Raw genomic sequence first — 19,169 nt, 5'->3', positions numbered from 1 at the left:
CTGTATCATTAGGTGTTTTTTTATTGCATAGGCCAACTGGTATATATGTGACATTCAGCCATTAGGAAGTCTTTGCCATCCTCCCAGAATCCAGAGTTTTATAGCAATTTCTTATATGCTTGTGTCCACATTTAGATTAGGCTTAGGTTTGAGGTATTAAGGGTGGAAACGGGATAGTGATGCAGTGTACATAGTTGAATCTCGTAAGAGTTTAGCTCCTTAGCATGTAATAAGCATGCTTTATAATTTACATGCTTCTAATTCCTTTATAAGCATGTAATTGGAAGTTAGAAAGTAGTAAGTGCTACGATTGAGGTCTGAATCTGGATCTAATGCTTTAAATCTGACTCAAAATTGTTACTAGAAGGCATAGACACAAGGAAGTATCTTTCTTAGGCACATGTTTTCTGTGAATTTGGGAAAACCACTGGGAGAGATAGGAAATAAATAGAACCATTAGATGCTGTTGGAGAAAAGTATATTATTTTTTTGGAACCTACAAAACAAGTTGAGACAACTATTATTCCTTCCCTCATTAACTCAGCAAACAAGTATTGAATTCTATTATATTAACAGAGTATATTGGGGACATTTAATAGTTCACTAGAGTAGGTATTCAAATGAGCAATGAGAGTGAAGTACAAAGCCAGTGTTAACTCTGTGGATGGACTACAAGTTTGCTATTTAGAAAGTTTCCAATCCCGGCTTTCCCACTAAAACCTACAATTAGTTTGAATGTAGTAGTACACTGATAACCATACTGCTTGCAGTAAAATATCACACTCTCTTAGTTGCACTTTCTTTTTTAAAAAATATTTTATTTATTTTTTAGAGAGAGAGAGATAGAGACACAGAGAGAGAGGCAGAGACACAGGCAGAGGGAGAAGCAGGTTCCATGCAGGGAGCCTGATGTGGGACTCGATCCAGGGCCTCCAGGATCACGCCCTGGGCTGAAGGCAGCACTAAACCGCTAAGCCACCGGGACTGCCCTTAGTTGCACTTTCTTTGAAAGTCTTTCCATTTGAATTATTCATCCTGGTTTTGAAGGAACTCTATGTAAATCAACAATATAATTAGTGTTTGTAGTACTTTTTTTTTCTGGAAAACTGTATTCCAAATCATAAGGTGGTATGAAAACAATCATGACCAAGTTGGCTGTCTGTTGTTTGGCCTGATTTTCTAATTCAGGCCAATCTATGTTCACAAACTGTCAAGAATGCTATAAAAGGGTCTCCTGAAGAGGGTGGGAGGTTATCCCAGAGGACCTATAAGGTCTCTTCCATCTCATGAGTATATGATTTGGTTTATGTATATGATTTGGTAGATTGAATAGAAGCCGTCTGCAAATGACATTTTAAAGCCTTTGGATTTTTTTCTTAGAGCCAGTAAGGATCAGAATTCTTCTTGCCAAAGGGCACAGCTTACCTTGTTTATGGTAGTCATTATTTATTTGTCACAGGATTTGAAAATAGAGTATTATGTTCAACTTCATGATGCTATTTCTTTAAATTATAATAAGTTTTTCTTTATGTACCATTTACAGAATGCTCTGTCACGCCTAACCCTTGTGATATTGAAAGGCAAAAGTAGACAAAGCCTTCACAGAGGTTCTATATATGTGAATGTATGTATTTAGAATGGGTGTGTATGGGAGCAAAATTTGCCACCCCCAAATGTGTCTCTTTGGCATGTAGATTATTTTAGGCTGATTATTATTTTTTGTAATTAATTAATTAATTTTTTATTGGAGTTCAATTTGCCAACATATAGCATAACACTCAGTGCTCATCCTGCCAAGTGTTTCCCCCTCAGTGCCCATCACCCAGTCACCCCAACCCCCAGCCCACCTCCCCTACCACTACCCCTTGTTCATTTCCCAGAGTTAGATGTCTCTCATGTTTTGTCACCCTCACTGATATTTCCACTCATTTTCTCTCCTTTCCTTTTATTCCCTTTCACTAATTTTTATATTCCCCAAATGAATGAGACCATATAATGTTTGTCCTTCTCTGATTGACTTATTTCACTCAGCATAATACCCTCCAGGTCCATCCACGTCGAAGCAAAAGGTGAGTATTTGTCGTTTCTAATGGCTGAGTAATATTCCATTGTATACATAGACCACATCTTCTTTATCCATTCATCTTTCGATGGACACCAAGGCTCCTTCCACAGTTTGGCTATTGTGGACATTGCTGCTAGAAACATTGGGGCACAGGTGTCCTGGCATTTCACTGCATCTGTATCTTTGGGGTAAATCCCCAGCAGTCCAATTGCTGGATCCTAGGGCAGATCTATTTTTAACTCTTTGAGGAACCTCCACACAGTTTTCCAGAGTGGCTGCACCAGTTCACATTCCCACCAACAGGGCAAGAGGGTTCCCCTTTCTCCGCATCCTCTCCAACATTTGTTGTTTCCTGTCTTGTTAATGTTCCCCATTCTCACTGGTGTGAGGTGGGATCTCATTGTGGTTTTGATTTGTATTTCCCTGATGGCCAGTGATGCGGAGCATTTTCTCATGTGCTTGTTGGCCATGTCTATGTCTTCCTCTGTGAAATTTCTGTTCATGTCTTTTGCCCATTTCATGATTGGATTGTTTGTTTCTTTGCTGTTGAGTTTAATAAGTTCTTTAGATCTTGGATACTAGCCCTTTATCTGATATGTCATTTGCAAATATCTTCTCCCATTCTGTAGGTTGTCTTTTAGTTTTGTTGACTGTTTCTTTCACTGTGCAGAAGCTTTTTATCTTGATGAAGTCCCAACAATTCATTTTTGCTTTTGTTTCTTTTGCCTTCATGTATGTATCTTTAGGCTGATTATTTTTAAGAAACAGAACACTCAAGAAGAACCTTTGTCCTACACCTTAAATGCCTAAAAGAATTTATTTTTTATTTATTTTTAAAAATTTTTAAAGATTTTATTTACTTATTCATGAGAGATACACAGAGAGAGAGGCAGAGAAACAGGCCCCATGCAGGGAGGCCAACATGAGACTCGATCCCGGGTCTCCAGGATCACGGCCTGGACTGAAGGTGGCGCTAAACCGCTGAGCCACCCGGGCTGACCCCGCTGACCCACCTGGGCTGCCCACCTAAAAGAATTTAAATAAAGGACTTGCTCCAAGAAGGGAGCTATCACCATAGACAACTACGGTATAATACGATCTAGGTGTGGTAGACAGGGAGGAACTTAGCAAAGTCTGTTAAGATTCTTCTCTATGTCCCATTGTTTTTGGATGGCCCAGAAAACATTTGTTCACCAAACATTTACTCTTTTCATCTTCCTGTGAATTGTCTTCCTTTCCTTTGAAGTCCCAGACCCCTGTACTCTTTTCCTTAGCCCTGGATGGCATATAAGCCTCTGTTGCCTGACTGCCTACCTCTGGGCCTCATATTTTTACAGACCTAGAGGTATGTAATCGAATTTGATTTTTTTCCTGTTAATCTGTCTCATGTCAATTAATTCTTAGAGCAACCAGAAAGAATCTTAAAGGGTAGTGAAAAATGTTTCCTCCTCCATGGTTGCAGGGCAAGCTAAAGGAACTTGATAGTGTGTTTTTTTGTGGAGAATGCTAACCCCATCTAGTGTTTGCACCTGCACACATGCATATACACAGCAGGGTGACCGTATGGTAGACCATACCATCTGTAAGGCTGAGTTCTATTTGTAAGGATGCATTTTATTTGTTCAAAAGCAGTGGTTTTCTTAACCTTTTTTTTGGGGGGGGGTCACAGATCAATTTGATAACCTGTTTGCATTTTATACCATCTCTTAAAAAAATAGGCTTTTGCACATATCCGTAGACTTTTATAATTTTTTAGAGCTTTAAGGACCACCTCAGGAATCCAACATATTACCCAGGCTAAGAAATCTTGTTATTGTTTTCTAAGCAATTATTTCCTTATTTGATCATAAGACATTCGGTTGCCTACCATGTACTCTTGTCCCTGTGCTGGATACAAGACACCTGTCTACTATCAGTTCCCTCCTAACCAGCCATGTGAACTTCAGACCATCCCTTTATCTCTCCAAGTCCAAGTTTTTAATAAACTAATATTATAATGTTCTAATGAGATGATTACTAAAGCCCTTTGTAGTGCTTCATTTACTCAGTCTTGTTCTAGGCACAGAAGGCAATGCACAGTCCAAGCATCCAATAAAGTAAGCCAGTGACCAGAACCAGGCAAAAGCAAGAAACAGAGGGAACAAAGGCTCCTATTAGGCCATTTGAAGCCCAGACAGGTAGGTAAAGAAACTGATTCACTCATATGAGGGAATGGCAACACCACGTCTACCTCTGTATGTGGTATTTGATATTAGAATAATAATTAATTTTCATGTAATTAATCCTTTTCAGCTATTGCACAGTTGTTATACTTTATTGTTGGGTTGCTTTTAAACTTTTTAAAAATTGAATCCTTTTCTACTAAATAATGGGTCATGTTGCTGCTTTGGACTTATAGGAGGTCTGGGAGATGGTACCCCATGTGAAGAAACCATGAGTGGTTTCACACAAACCTTCTCAAGTAAATTATACTTAAAATGTTTACATTATTACAGACTTTACTGAAAAACATTTCAAAAGCTCTTAGTAAACTTGTCCTTAGGCCGCTTGTGTCTGTATTTATTCAGCCTTCAAATATTCATTTGCTCATGTCGGGATGTGTGTTTGTTTTAGTTTTTATCCAATATGATTTAATTTTACATTCAAGGTTTGTATAACTGAGGCTTCAAGCTTGTATCAGGATGTCCAAACAGGTTCATTAATCCTGGGAGATTTTTTCTTAACCAGTAGAAATTCATCAACATCGAAAAATGACATATTCAACTTATTAAATTGAAAATATCTTTATACTCACCCTGGAGCTTCAATTTGTCAGCCAATAATCATCAAATGCCACCCAAACACTCATAATTTTCTGAGAAGAGAAAATTAGCTGGTTTTAATATGTCTGGAAGATAAATCAGACTATCCACATTCTATCATTCATAACAGAAATTTATATAACACATTAAACACATCAGATCAACTGGAAAATTAGAGTAATTAAATGTTATAGGGGAAAGAATTTTATTAGAAGGGCAAAAAAGAAACTCTTGACATGCCAAGAGTGCTGCCAGCACCATCTCCTAAAGACCTGTGACAAAGTGCGAACACACTAGGCTGGTGGGTGTGATGAATGAATAAGCTCTCTAGGGTCCGTGAGTAGAAAGAAGGATGGCCCATGGTGTCCAGATTCATAACAAGTGGATGGCTAGGCCTAGAATATGCTAACACACTGGAGAAGAGGACATATACCATAAAAATTGACCTTACTCCTTGTTATTTAAAATAAAAACAGTTTGGAATAAAAAATAGAAATGCTTTCAAACATACAGATGGGTTTGTGATGAACTAGAGCCTTCTCTCCCATGTTTCTCTACCAACCCTCCCTAATACCTGATTTTAGTTGTTCTGACCATTTCCCTATCTACATACACTATCTTAATAGCCATTATTTAAAATGACCTCTTAGGAAATTGTCTTCTGCTCTAATAGCTCAGTTGCCCTACCCTCATCTTCTCTCTTGTCTTGTTCCCTGAAATTTATGAGACATTTTTACTAGTTACCTCTGCAACTTTGGCCACTGTACTTCAACTTCTATCTCTTGTTGCATCAAGACTCCATACGTGACAAGGACATTTATTTTGTGTTTCTGTGGGTGTTTCCCTTCATTTCTTTCCCTTTTACATTCTGCACTCTGCCAGATGTACCTTTGCTTTTCCATGGTCAGGTCATTAAAAGCACTCTCTCTCTTTTTTTATAATCACTTTATTTTGCTGGAGTAAATCATTCAGTAAGCTCCTAAGAAAGATATGCGTATGGTAGAGAGTTTCTGAACTGTTATTTGAAAATCTCTTTATTCAGACCTCATACTTGATTGATAACTTGGTATACAATTCTAGGCTCAAAATCATGGGCTTAGAAGTTGGTTATTTTCCATTTCTTCCACCTTTTTGGATCTTTCATTAGTCAGATTGATATTGGATCTCCTGGACCAATCCTCTGTGACATATTTCTTTTTATATCTGTCTCCTTGACATTTTGCTGTATGTTCTTGGAACACATTCTCAATACTGTGTAACTCATTCATTGGACACCCTTTTCTAGGTCACGGTGGACACTGCACCCCTCATTCCCTTGGTCTTTACTGGGTCTTATTTTTTTTAAAGGATTTTATTTATTCATTCATGAGAGACAGACAGAGAGAGAGGCAGAGACACAGGCAGAGGGAGAAGCAGGCTCCCCACAGGAAGCCAGACGTGGGACTCTATCCCGGGATTCCGGGATCATGCCCTGAGCCAAAGGCAGACACTCAACCGCTGAGCCACCCAGGCGTTCCTGGGTCCTATTTTTGATGGACCCTGTTAAGCTTCTCACTCATAATGGTGACTCCAACTACAGTGATAGTAGACACAGATGTCATTATTTCTAATCTTCAAATGCATTCTATAATAAATAAAAAATAATCTTCCTTCCCTTACTGTCATCCCCCTTAATTTCTCATGGAAATGTAAATTCTCCTTCCCTTGGAATGTCATTATGCAACATAAAACATCAATTATAGACTTCCCTATTTGACAAAACATCATGAAGGTTGCCTTTCACAATGCCATGCCTAAGCTTTGAATAGAATTTATTTTGTGTCCTTGTTCCACAGCTGTTTTCTACACCTTTTCCTTTTGAATCTGAGTAAATAAAAATAGTACAAGGTCATGCATTAAATGAGCCATTTAAAAACATCTTAAGCAACAACTGAAGGAAGGAGGGAGGTTATTTGTGTAGGAGTCTCCCTACCCAGAAGATTATAAATTTAAAAGTCAGTAGTAAGCAGTGCATTCATATGAGTTGCTAATTAGCTCATTCTTAATTGGCAGAACACTCCCAAAATATCGCCTTGATAATCCAAATAGTTTTTGCTTTAATATATATCAACAAGCCACTCATTCAAGCTCTGCAATTAACTTTATTCCTCGAAATATATGGCTTCCCTTCTGTCACAGAAATTCTTGAGAATTTTCCTCCAATAATGTTAGGTTTTGTGGTATGTAGAAACCTTCCAAATGATGGGCTTATGCAGCCTCCCACTTGCTGCAAGATTTCTGGCCTACTTAGCTCTACCAGTTCCTGGTAATTAAACAAATTCTTCTGCTTTCAAGTAGAGGGTCCATATTGTCAGTGGGTATAGGCAGTGGGTAAATGAAAAAAAGGGTTTTTTTCAACCCTTAAACTATCTCAAGATGCCCAAGCAAGAACTCTGAGATTAAAGGTGAGGCTTTTGATCTTAGAATTTGGAGCTAGAGGGCACTGTTTCTTTGAAGAAGTATTTACCTTCTTTTCCATTCATTGTTCACTTAGGCAGCCTTTATTAGGGCAGAAGTTTCACATGCCATTCCTCACTTCACAACCTGTGAAAGCATACACAGATTGTAATTTTGGAAGTGACAGATGGGGTCATAGCTTTCATACTTAGAAGTGACTGAGGGAAATAAGACCCTCAACACACACTGCTGTTCATTCTGCCTCATTGGAATATTCATGAAAGACTCAAAGAATGTGCCTCTCTACATCTGGATTTAAGAAGCCGAGGGGGCATTCCAGAACAATATCTTAAGACTTGAAAAACCATCAACTCCAATCAATTCACAGATTCCTTCTATAGTCTCCTTTTAACATTGTGTCAAGGTTATTAATAGCAAACTTTTTGTTGTACTTCATATCTAGAAAACCACCATAATTATGTATTTTTACTGTGTTTTGAAGCTGGATATTAAACCATCCTAGCAAGGTTAAGATAAACATCTTTTACAGGGTTGGGCATGGTATGCCTTTAAGGTTACCCCAGTACATTTATTAATGAATTTTCCATGAATTGATGCAACTTTAAAGAAATCACTAATTTTTACTCTAACCACAAGTGCAGTGTGATAAGCACTCAGAGAAACTATAAAAAGAAACATTTTTACAATCCAGGAAGAAAAAAAAGTAAATTATTAGGTCGTTAGCATTAGGAAAATATCATTTAAGTAAAATATCCCTAATGTAGTGAATAATGTTTTTTAAATTTTTGTCTGATTTCAAGGCAAGACCAATATCTGGACTGTTGTCATATTTTTGTGCCTTTACATTTATCTGCTGAGCAGATTGCATTTCAACACAGAGCAGAATAATAAAGTATTAGGAATTAGGACTTCTTCTGTAGGTCATACTGTCTCTTGCCATAGCAGAAGAGTACTTCAAGGTCTTAGAGAAATGCTTGCATAAAACTCCAAACCTCTCATGCACTAAATCTCCTTTCACTGCAAGACTGAATTCTATTTTGATTAATACCCCTTTCTGTCATACAGCATTCAACGTCTTGGAACTGGGAAATGGTGGGTCACAGGGAAGGAATTGGCCAAGGCTTGTTGTCTTTCTTTTGTACTCTTACACCAATCTGCTCAATAGGATGCATTTTAACAGAGCAGAATGATAAGAGTTTTAGGAATTATTAGGTTTAATGTACTTCTACAGGCCTCTTTCTTGTATCTTATTATCTTAGATAATTCTTTACTTTTTCATAATATCTTAGAGATTTTTGTCAGTGTTTTTAAGGAAGAAGAGGAGTTGGGGGTCAAGGAAGCAAATGTGCCATATGCATCTGTTGAGAGAAGTCCTTAGTCCTTAGTCCTTAGTCCTGGAAGATTTGCGGAGCAGTCTTGGCTCTTGTGGCTTAATGGCACTCAAAAGAGTGGCAGTCCTAGAACTTTGCTTTAGGGGGAGAGAAGTTACAGGAACTATTTGGTGGACAGTTTCTCTACTGCAATTGTCCTGGTGATCATAGGGAGTCTCCAAATCTATAATGTTTGGAATATTATTCTTTCCATTGTCAACTTTGTTCCCAGATTTTAGTTCTGTAAATAGTACCACCCAAAACAATAACAATTGGCATTTGTTGAGTGCTTAGTACGTTTCAGCCAAAGTGTAAATAGCATTAAATTCTGACAGCTATCTGAAAGAGGAGTGCTAAGTCTCACCACATAAATGTGAGATGAAGGTACTGAGCCTTAAAGCAGTTCAGTTTTTGCTTATTCATCAGAGCTTGGGTTCAAACCAAAGGAATTGGATTCTGAAGCAGATGCTCTTTTTTTTTTTTTTTTTTTGGTTTTTATTTAAATTCCAGTTATTTGGGCAGCCCCGGTGGCTCAACGGTTTAGCACCACCTTCGGCCCAGGCATAATCCTGGAGACCCAGGATCGAGTCCCACGTTGGGTTCCCTGCATGGAGCCTGCTTCTCCCTCTGCCCGTGTCTCTGCCTCTTTCTCTGTGTCTCTCATGAATAAGTAAATAAACTTTAAAAAAAAATAAATTCCAGTTAGTTAACATACAGAGTAATATTAGTTTCAGGTGTACAATTTAGTGATTCAACACTTCCTAGAGCAGATAGAGCTAACACCTAGTTAACACCAGATAGAGCACCTAGAGCATAACACCTAGGTGTGTCATGGTGTCTCTTGCCACTGTTCAGTGCTTGAGAGAGATTCCACTTGTGTAAGTCTGAGGAGTTTCTGAAGTTTTTAGTCTCCTGTTGCTAGATGACCTGTCCTGCAAGGAATATTTAAAAGAATGTCTTCAGGGAGAATGAAAATGATTTAAGTAGAAAATCAGATCTACATAAAAAAGAAAGAGTATTGGAGTGGGAATAAATGAAAATAAAATCTTTAAATTTAAACATTATTAATTTAATTAATAAGTAACTGTTCTGATAATAGTAATAGAATAATGGGTGATTACAGCATTTTGACAAATGAGTTATTGACTTCAGTACTGTAAATGATGGGAGTTTGGAATTAGGAATGCCTGTTATAAGGTGCCAGCACTACCTGTGAAGCGGTATGGTGTTATTAGGATGAAATTAGATTAGTTGTAAATATAGATTGTAAACTCCAAGGGAATCACTAAATTTTCTTTTCAAGTATTGTTGATATGCTAAGAGAGTAGATTGGATGGAATTGTATAAAATGATTGATTAAAATCAGAGAAGGCAGAAATAGAGGGAAAGAAAAAATAAGAGCAGGGGATTAAATGGTTACTAAGATAGTAGATATTAATCTACCTATATCAGTAACTGCTTTAAATGTAAATGGCCTAAATACATCAATTAAAAAGCAGGTTTTTGGAATGAATGGAAAAGTAAGACCCAACCCTATGCTGTCTATGAGGAACCCATGAGCTTATTTTTTTAAAATATTTAATTAATTTATTTATTTTAGAGAGCACAAGTGGGGTAGGGCAGAGGGAAAGGGAGAGAATCTCAATCAGACTCTGTTCTGAGTGCAGAGCCCAAAGTGAGGCTTGATCTTACAACCCTGAGATCATGATCTGAGCCAAAATTGAGAGTCAGATGCTTAATGGACTGAGCTGCCCAGGTGTTCCAAAACTCACTTTAAATATAAATATTCAGGTAGTTCCTATGGAAAGGGATGGAGAAAGATGCTATTACTGAATAAAAGAAAGCTGGAATAGCTGTGTTATTTTCAGACAAAGTTGACTTCAGAACAAGGAAAATTACCAGGGATAAAAGGGAGCCTTACATAATGATAAAAAGAAGTCAGTTTTCCAAGAAGACATAACAATCCTTAATGTGTTTGCACCTAACAGCAGTTTGTCAAATATGTAAGACAAAGCTGATAGAACTTCAAGGAGAAAAAGACAAATCCACTATTACAGTTGGCGGCTTCAATGCCTGTCTTTCATTAATTGATAGATCAAGCAGGCAGAAAATCAGTAAGGGTATATATAGTTGACCTGAAAAACACCATCAGTCAATTTGATCTAATTGACATTTATAGATTAAACAACAGCAGAGTACATACTCTCAAACTCACATAGAACATTTGCCAACATAGATCATGTTCCAGACCATGAAAACACCTAAACAAATTTAAAAGACTAGAAATCATGTAAAGTATGTGCTTGGACCACAATAAGATTAAACAAAAATCAATAGCAGAAGAATAGCTAGAAAGGCCCCAAATATTTCAAGATGAATCAACACATTTAAAATAACACATAGATCAAAGAAGTCTCAAGAGAAATTTAAAAATATCTTGAGCTAAACAAAAAGGGAAATACAGTTTATCAAATTTGTGGGGATGCAGCAAAGGCAGTGCTTGAAGGAAAATTTAGAGCATTTAATGCATATATTAGAAAAAGAGAAAGATTTAAAGGCAATTAATCTAAGCTTACACCTTAGGAAACTGGAGAAAGAAGAACAATTTGAGCCTCAAGCAAACATAAGAAATAAAGAGACAGTAAAAATTAGAGGAGAAATAAGTGAAATTAAAAACAGAAAAATAATAGAGATCAAGGAAACTCTTTGAAAAGAGCAATAAAATTGATAAATCTCTAGCCATTGTAATGAAGGTTTAAAAAAAATGAAGACATAGGGTAGGCTGTCTCAGTTGGTGGAGCATGTGACTCTTGATCTCAGGCTCATGAGTTTGAGCCCCACATTGGGCATAGAGCCTACTGCAAAAAGAAAAACAAACAAACAAACACAAATCACTAATGTGTGAAATGAAAGAAGAATATCACTGTGGATCTGATGATATTACATCTAAAACTTTCTAAAATAACAAAGTCTATTCAAAATACAATTTCAAAATGAAGAATGGGGACGCCTGGGTGGCTCAGCGGTTGAACATCTGCCTACGGCTCAGGGTGTGATCCTGGGGTCCAGGATCGAGTCCCACGTCTAGCTCCTTGCGGGAAGCCTGCTTTCTCCCTCTGCCTCTGTCCCTGCTTCTCTCTCTCTCTCTCTCTCTCTCTCTCTCTCTCTCTCTGTATCTCATGAATAAATAAATTAAATATTTAATAAAAATAAAAATGAAGAATGATTGGGGCTTTGCTGAAGGCTGTGGGCTTCTGTTCAGGTGATCAACTCACAGAAGACCTGGTTGAGTTTAGCAGTCAATTTATAGTCTGCTCTGGCTATAGTGAAGAGTGGAACAAAGATGCCAGAGTGTGGCTTAGCCAGGCCTGTGGCTGTGTTTGGAGGCCACATGGAATTGTCACTCACTCATCTAGGGAACAGTGTTGATTTAATATGGGGGTTCACCTCAACCAAGGCAAAATTTCTGAAGGTTGAGATGGACTTGTCTTTTATTTTCCCTTAAGGGAAATGGGCCTTATGTGCTCAGTAAAAGGCAGAAAGATTAAATATAATGATAACAATCATTTTAGCAGCAAATAATAACAGTGCATATGTATTGTTTTCAAACTGCCTAAGCCAGGTCCCGTCAGCACATCCCAAGTGCAAAAAAGAAAATGACTTGTGAATGGCTTTTTAAATTTACATTATCAGTGGTTCACCTGAGGCAAACCTTATGATTATGTGCAATTTCAAATACTGTATTCCTGTACCAAATCTCTGCCTCTGAGTCACTGGGCTGCTAGTCTAGCTCCTAACAGAGAAATCCCTTAATTGGCTCTTCCTAGGAATCTCTAGCTGTGTTTTCAGAAAATAAATTCATTTGGGTCAGAAAGGAGTAAGGGGGAGGGATATGAAGAGGTTCAGGCAGGAGGGGGAAGAAGGCCCAAAACCAACTGCCGCTGCAGCAGCAAGGGATTGTGGGAAAGAAGAAGTAAACAACAGGAGTGCTCAGATACTTGGAAAGGAGAGCTTAAGTGGCCACAGTTTGATGGCACCTGAATGCTACTGCTAAGATTCATTCTAGTCATAGTCTTTTCCAAGACTGCTATCAAATGCTGCTGAGTACTTACTTTTATGTTGTACAGGGACAGTGTCTCTTTAGGACCCTGATTATATCCCCCTTTTGCTTATTAAATCCTGTGAATTATTTCCATGTAGAGAGAACCGATCTCCTTGGAACAAAACAGTCATGCTTAGAGACCCCAAGGTCATTATCTCTGCTGTGGACTGAATTGTGTTCCCTCAAAATTCATATGTTGAAGCCCTAAATCCTAATGTAGCTATTTGGAGATAGAGCTTTTTAGGAGATAATTAAGTGTAAGTAAAGTTGTAAGGGTAGTCATCAGATAGAACTGGTGGCCTTTTAAGGAGAGAGGGACAGAGAGAGACAGAGTTCCTTCTATCTCCATGCACACATACTAAGGAGAGGCCATATGAGAACATAGCAGGAAGGCAGCCATCTGCAAGCCAGGAAGATTACTCTCACCAGAAGCGAAGTTCTTCTTCTGGAACTGTGAGAAAAGAAATTTCAGTTTTTTAAGCCATTCAGTCTATGGTATTTGTTATGGCAGCTCCAGCTGACTAAGACATCTTCCATCTTTCTCTCTCTAGCCATGGAGGATCAATGGGGGCAATAGCTAGAGTATTGCCTACATGTAAAGCACGGATAAAGAAATTCCCTGTGTGGAAGTTTGCTGTATACAGTTGTTTAAAGGGCAATTTGGCTTGTCTCTTTGTGTTTTAATAGCAGAAAGTGATTTCATGTAATAATTCAACTCCACAGCTGACTCTAATCTTGGTCTGTTGGAGGGTTGCATTCTTTGCTTGTGATTTACATTGCCTGACACCTAATGTAATGACTTCCACTATGAGAGCCATTGCTGCATCTGTGTAGCTCCAATCTGTCACTGGCAACGTTCTGAGAGCTGGGTTGCTCCCCCCCCATTCGATCAAGAAACTAGTGCTGTGTGTAATTAATTACATCCTTTTACCCCAACCTCACTGACTGCTACACATCACTTCTCTTAAAAACTCAGTAAAAGCAATATTTTTCCTATATCACCCCTCCTTTCAGTACATGCAAACTTGGCTGTGCAATCAATCATTGAAACTTTAAGCTTTTTATTTTTTCATTTCAAGAATTCATGAGCAGGTCTCTGTTGAAATTTTCAAATACATTATTTTAAGGATATCATTAGTACCTGAGCTCCCTACCTAACTACTGTACTTTGGGATGATCTTAGAAACTGGGAGTCTCAGCCATTTGCATGTAAGCAGCAACCATCCATGTGATTGTCTTCTAGGGCTATAACAGATGTTTTAGCTGATAAATAACACCTGTAATTTTATTGTCAACATTGCAGTTCAATGACAGTACCTAAGAACCAGTTATTCTGTGGGTTAGGTTGAATGGGATAATAGAATGTCGGACTAGGATTTTGAGGGTAAGGTTATTTAGGTTGTATCATTAAGCATTATTACACCAAATAATTTATCCAAATGGATGGTCTTCAATTTCCAAATCACCCAGATTTTGAATGACTGATAAATTAAGAGAATGAGGTTCATTATGGGCAGTGAGAAGGAAAAAAAGTGCATCAGAAGCTTGGAAAGGAACAGACTCTTAAAACCAGCTAAGCCCATAATGCATTCCAGTGAATTGTTAAGATGCTATTATTATGTTAAGAAGTTCTCTGCTTTCCTATAAAGGTCTCTGAGAGTATTTTCTGTTGGCCATTAAGACAGAGCAAGGCAAACCAGACAGCAATTGTGACTTGAATGCCTAGTGCTGTAAAACTATTATGTGAATCCATTTCAGTTTAGGTATTGAAGATGATGGCGCCTCGGTGCTGTTTGCATCATTAAAACTCAGGAGGGAAAATGTAAAGTGAGTGAAAAAGAGGAAGGTGGGAAAAAATTAATTGGAGCTGTGAGACCAATGACACTCCCACCCAGTCGCTGCATCCATAGTTAAAGAATTAAATGCTGTCTAGAGGACTCTGAATGAGTCACTTCTTTTGAATCTCTAGAAGTCTGTTAACCTCTTGCCCGCATGTAGGAAGTGTAACCCCTGGAACAGACTCTAACTTTGTGCACTAGAAAAGAGAAATCAAGATAAGCAGTTCTTGGAGTTTATCCAGGGGAGTTTAGTTACTGAAATAATGAATATCCTTATTACCCCAACTCTCTCCTCCAACCTAACATGACTCTGTGCTTTGGACCTTTATGCTGCTCCTCATTCTGACTGTGCTCCTTCATTTCACTTAATGAATAGACTGGAAAAGAAGAGGCTGTACTTAGGTAGGTACTTAGGTAGGAGCTTTGGGTTCTAGACCGGGCTCAGACACTTTAAAATCTCTGTGACCTCAGTGTCTTCCTCTAAGGAACTTGGCTGTGAGGCTAATGATCTTTTATGTCTCATCAGCACCAAGTCCTTAAGTCTGTGCATTTACCAACCTCAGAGAGGTTCCTGCTCTGTGACCTGTTGGCAAAAGGAGCCATTTAGAAAAAAGCATTGATCAGCTCCTGAATGCTCACATTAAAGGATTAAGCCTCCTTACTTTTGGCTTGTCTCAAGTATGAATCTGTTTTGTATCAGCAGTAGAAAATATTAGCTTTCTACAATTTTTCTATGCATATTTGAAAGAAGACATGAGCTCATACCATATCTGTGGTTAATATCCTGTTTTCTTAACATATCCCTGTCATGGGCTTTGCATAATGACTATGTATTCTCAACCAAGTATTGTATACATAGTATGTTAGTGGAGTCACTTTCAATGGAAGGTGTCTGAAAGAAAAGCAATTCAAAGTAGCTTTTTAAAAATTTATTTAAAGGTTTTATTTATTCACTTGAGACAGAGAGCTAAAGCACAAGCCAGGGGGAGGGGCAAAGGGAGAGGGAGAAGCAGACTCCCTGCTGATCAGGGAGCTTGACATGGGGCTTGATCCCAGGACCCCAGGATCATGACCTGAACAGAAGGCAGACTCCTAACCAACTGAGCCATCCAGATGTCCTTGCTCAAAGTAGCTTTTAAGCAAGAACAGAAATTTATGGCATGTTATTGAGAAATCATGTGGTAATGCTTAGTTTCACATCTAGTATTCTTTTTCATTCTACTTCTCAGAGTTACTTTCTCTTGTTCACCAAGTCTTGGTTCTTTACTGACACAGAAAAGCCCTCACCATGTGACAAAAGGAGAGAGTTACCAGTGCTCCCATCCTCACCTGCATTCCGAGAGACTTAGACTCAGAGTCTGATTGTCCCCACATGGGTTATGTGCATCACCTGAACAGATCTTGGTGGGCAGGGGGCATGGGTTATGACAGTCAACAGCAGTCCATAGCAGTCTCTTCCCAGTGTGCTCAGCACTTACACTGCCATCGAAATGTGCACACCAGTCTCCATCCTATTACTGGAGATCTTTGTACAAACAACCCCCTGGCTGGAATCACACACACATTTTTTCCAACTGTAAATAACTGTAAATAACTGTAAATAATAAGACAATCAAGTTGATGTCTCTAGTGATATCTTTGGAGGGACTTCTTTCCCCATTTGTGGAATTCATTTTGTGAAGTCTTTAACAAGAATACAAATCAAAATTTTACATTTTTTTTCACCTTTTGGTAGTCACAGACACATTCACTCCCTTTTTTGCATTTTTAAGTCAACTCTTCAAGTGGTTCTGAAACCCTATAAACTTTTGAACCTGCTACATTGTTGGTCACAAATATGGCATCTGAATGTCATCTTCATTCCCACCCAGGTGTGCTATCTGAGCTGCCTAAATATATAACCAATTATATACTTCAATCTTGCTTGAACTCACAGCCCACTGTCATAAAACACTTTTTCACGTTTCATCTTTGGGACCATAGGTTGGACTCACTAAATTCCATATCCTAGTGACTCATAGCACCAAGCTCTCCAAAGGGGATACTAACTGCGTTTGCAACATGCTTCATGCTTTGCCACTGCCTTACCCTTGTTGATGCTGATCATTTATTTCTACAATTTCATCTCTCTATTTTTTATCACTCCGGCACTGGCTGTCAAAATCCCATGTATTTCATAATAAAAGCAGACACGAATGTGAAATATTTAAACAGATTATCAGGAAACCACTCACTGGAAGTGACCCTAGTGACTTAAATAAGTAGTAATTTAATTATTTTAATTATTTTTTTCCCTGATAACTATATCTTGGGCTGTCAAAATTTCTATTTTGGGCTTCTTCCCAACATGAGTATGGAACTAATGATTAAAACTAAATATTATTCAGGCATGTTTGACTACATGTAACAAAAAGTTTTGTTACGTGTAGCCACAACTACAGGTTCACGTCACAGAAAGTGCGTTGGTGATAAATTCACTCCTTGTGTAGTAGCTCCAGATCATTAATGATCAATGCTCTCAGGATCTTCCATTTTATTCCACCATCCTGAACTGGTTAGCGTCCCAATTCAGCTAATCTGAAATTACTCCTCTTGGGGGCACCTGGCTGGCTCAGTCAGTAGAGTGTGTGACTCTTGATGTTGGAATCATGAGTTCGAGTCCCACGTTGGGCATAGAGCTTACCTTTAGAAAAATAAAAAATAAAAATAAATAAAACTACTTTTCATCTCCCAACATTTGGACTTAAGCCTCATGGGGTTTATCCAGGGGAGTTTCCATATCCAGTAGTCCTGGGTTTTCAACTGCAAGTAACAAAACAGAACTACAGTTGCTTAAATAAACATGGTAAGTATTGCAGTGGCCCAATGACATCTTCAAGGAACCATGTTTTTAAGAAATCTTTTCACTCTTCAATTATGATTATATTTCATCTTCATATTTGTTGTTTCCTGGAACTAATAAGGCTTCTTTATTGTGGTGTTTATCTTCATACTATTGACCTACGAGATAGGAAGGCTTCCTTATTCTAGTTGTCATATTTGTATTCAGTTGGTGGAAAGTAAAGGAGTGAATGTTGAATGACAAAACTGGTCTTTCCAGCTATCTCTCTCTCTTTTTTTAAATCAGGCACACAAACTCAGTATAGACTCCTACTGCTCTCTATTGGCAGCTATGTCAAATGTCCTTGACACTTTGGAAAAAGGGTCAGAAAGGGAAATGTTGTGGATGGGGCTGGGGTCAGCCAACCTATAGTGTGTGCCAAATGGTAGTAAATATCACAGTAGAATTCCCATAACTGGCAAGGCATTACGTTATGCTTCCAATCACCTTATTTCATAGATCTGTGTCCAATATGATAGCTAATTATAGCTATAGCCACTTGTAGCTATTAAGATTTAAATTAAATACAATGGAAAATCCAGGACCTCAGTTTGATTAGCGACATTCAGGTGTTCAATAGCCACATGTGGCTGGTAGCTACCATAGTAGACCGCACAGATATAGTACCTTTCTGTCTCCACAGAAAGTTCTATTGCACAGTGCTCTGCTAAGGGAAATAGGGTCAGTGAAGGGACAGGATTAGCTCCCAGTTTTCAGAGTTGGCCAATGGTGAAACAGAGACCAAATAATTCATATTATTATTCTTTACGTAGATAGCATGGTTTTCTGTACATTTCTTTTTTCTTAATATTGCTTCTTATTTTCAAAAAATTATGCCTATATTTTGCTGTTCTTTTATGCTCTGGTATAAATGAGTAGCTAAAAATGCCACCCTGGGTATCCTGCAGTGTTTTAATTCCTAATGCATTGAGCCACTTAACATTACAATATAGCAAGGACCTAAATGACCATAAAGAACTCAGTTGAGAAAAATAAAAATTATGAAAGATTTCATTCTGTTTTACTTTCTGTGATAGCTAAAAGGCATTGCCCCTTTAAGAAATCACATGCTTCTGAGGCTTCAGTTGAGTTGAATTGAGGAATAGCTGGAGGCACAAAATGTTGCATACTCTTTAAAAAGCTTTTTAGACCCTCAGCCTGGAAAAGGGCTAGAGTGGAGGAGAAAAGTGCAGAAGCTAAGATTGTTGTAAGAGTAACAAAGAGGAGATAGGTCAGTATCACCTAGATTCTAGGTAATAGGTAGACAGAAATGGAAACTCCTGTTTTCAAGCATGTGTAAATAGTCTTGGGTGATAGAGGGGGACAAAAGAAAAAGCATTAGTTAGAAAAATAGAGAATATTAGAAGTAATTAAGAGTAGCCATGAATTTGATTTGGGAGTGGGGGTCATCATTTACATAGCTGGGCTATTCCAGAAAAAGTAGATGGAAAATATGAAACTGATAAAACATATATGAACACTTTATCTGCATTATTGCTGCCATCCTTGATTTCTTAATGTAAATTAAGTTGGTTTGCCTGTACTGCCTCAGTTAGCCATCATTAATCGCCTTGTGGCTATAGCCAGAGTTGAAAGTTGGCATCTCAGAAGGATACACATCTTCCTCTGGTAGCTGGCCTTCATTTCTAACTCCC

General features: G+C 38.2%; 1 protein-coding gene across 3 annotated transcripts in view; it reads left to right on the top strand.

Annotated features, from left to right (window-relative positions):
• USP26 (ubiquitin specific peptidase 26) overlaps window positions 1-19,169 on the top strand; it is a 54,192-nt gene that overhangs the window by 17,605 nt on the left and 17,418 nt on the right. The window contains exon 1 of one of the 3 annotated variants that reach the window (XM_025983190.2): window positions 4,125-4,242. The exons of the other annotated variants lie outside the window; for them this stretch is intronic. The gene's annotated coding sequence lies outside the window, so the exon portion shown is untranslated. Of the gene's footprint in view, window positions 1-4,124; window positions 4,243-19,169 lie in introns of those variants that run through there. 3 annotated transcript variants of the gene reach the window in all.

This window comes from Vulpes vulpes, chromosome X (assembly GCF_048418805.1).
Source record: "Vulpes vulpes isolate BD-2025 chromosome X, VulVul3, whole genome shotgun sequence".
In the NCBI taxonomy this organism is placed as follows: domain Eukaryota; kingdom Metazoa; phylum Chordata; class Mammalia; order Carnivora; family Canidae; genus Vulpes; species Vulpes vulpes.
The sequence above is the reverse complement of the archived record's forward strand: the minus strand, read 5'-3'. Positions and strand labels throughout refer to the sequence as shown.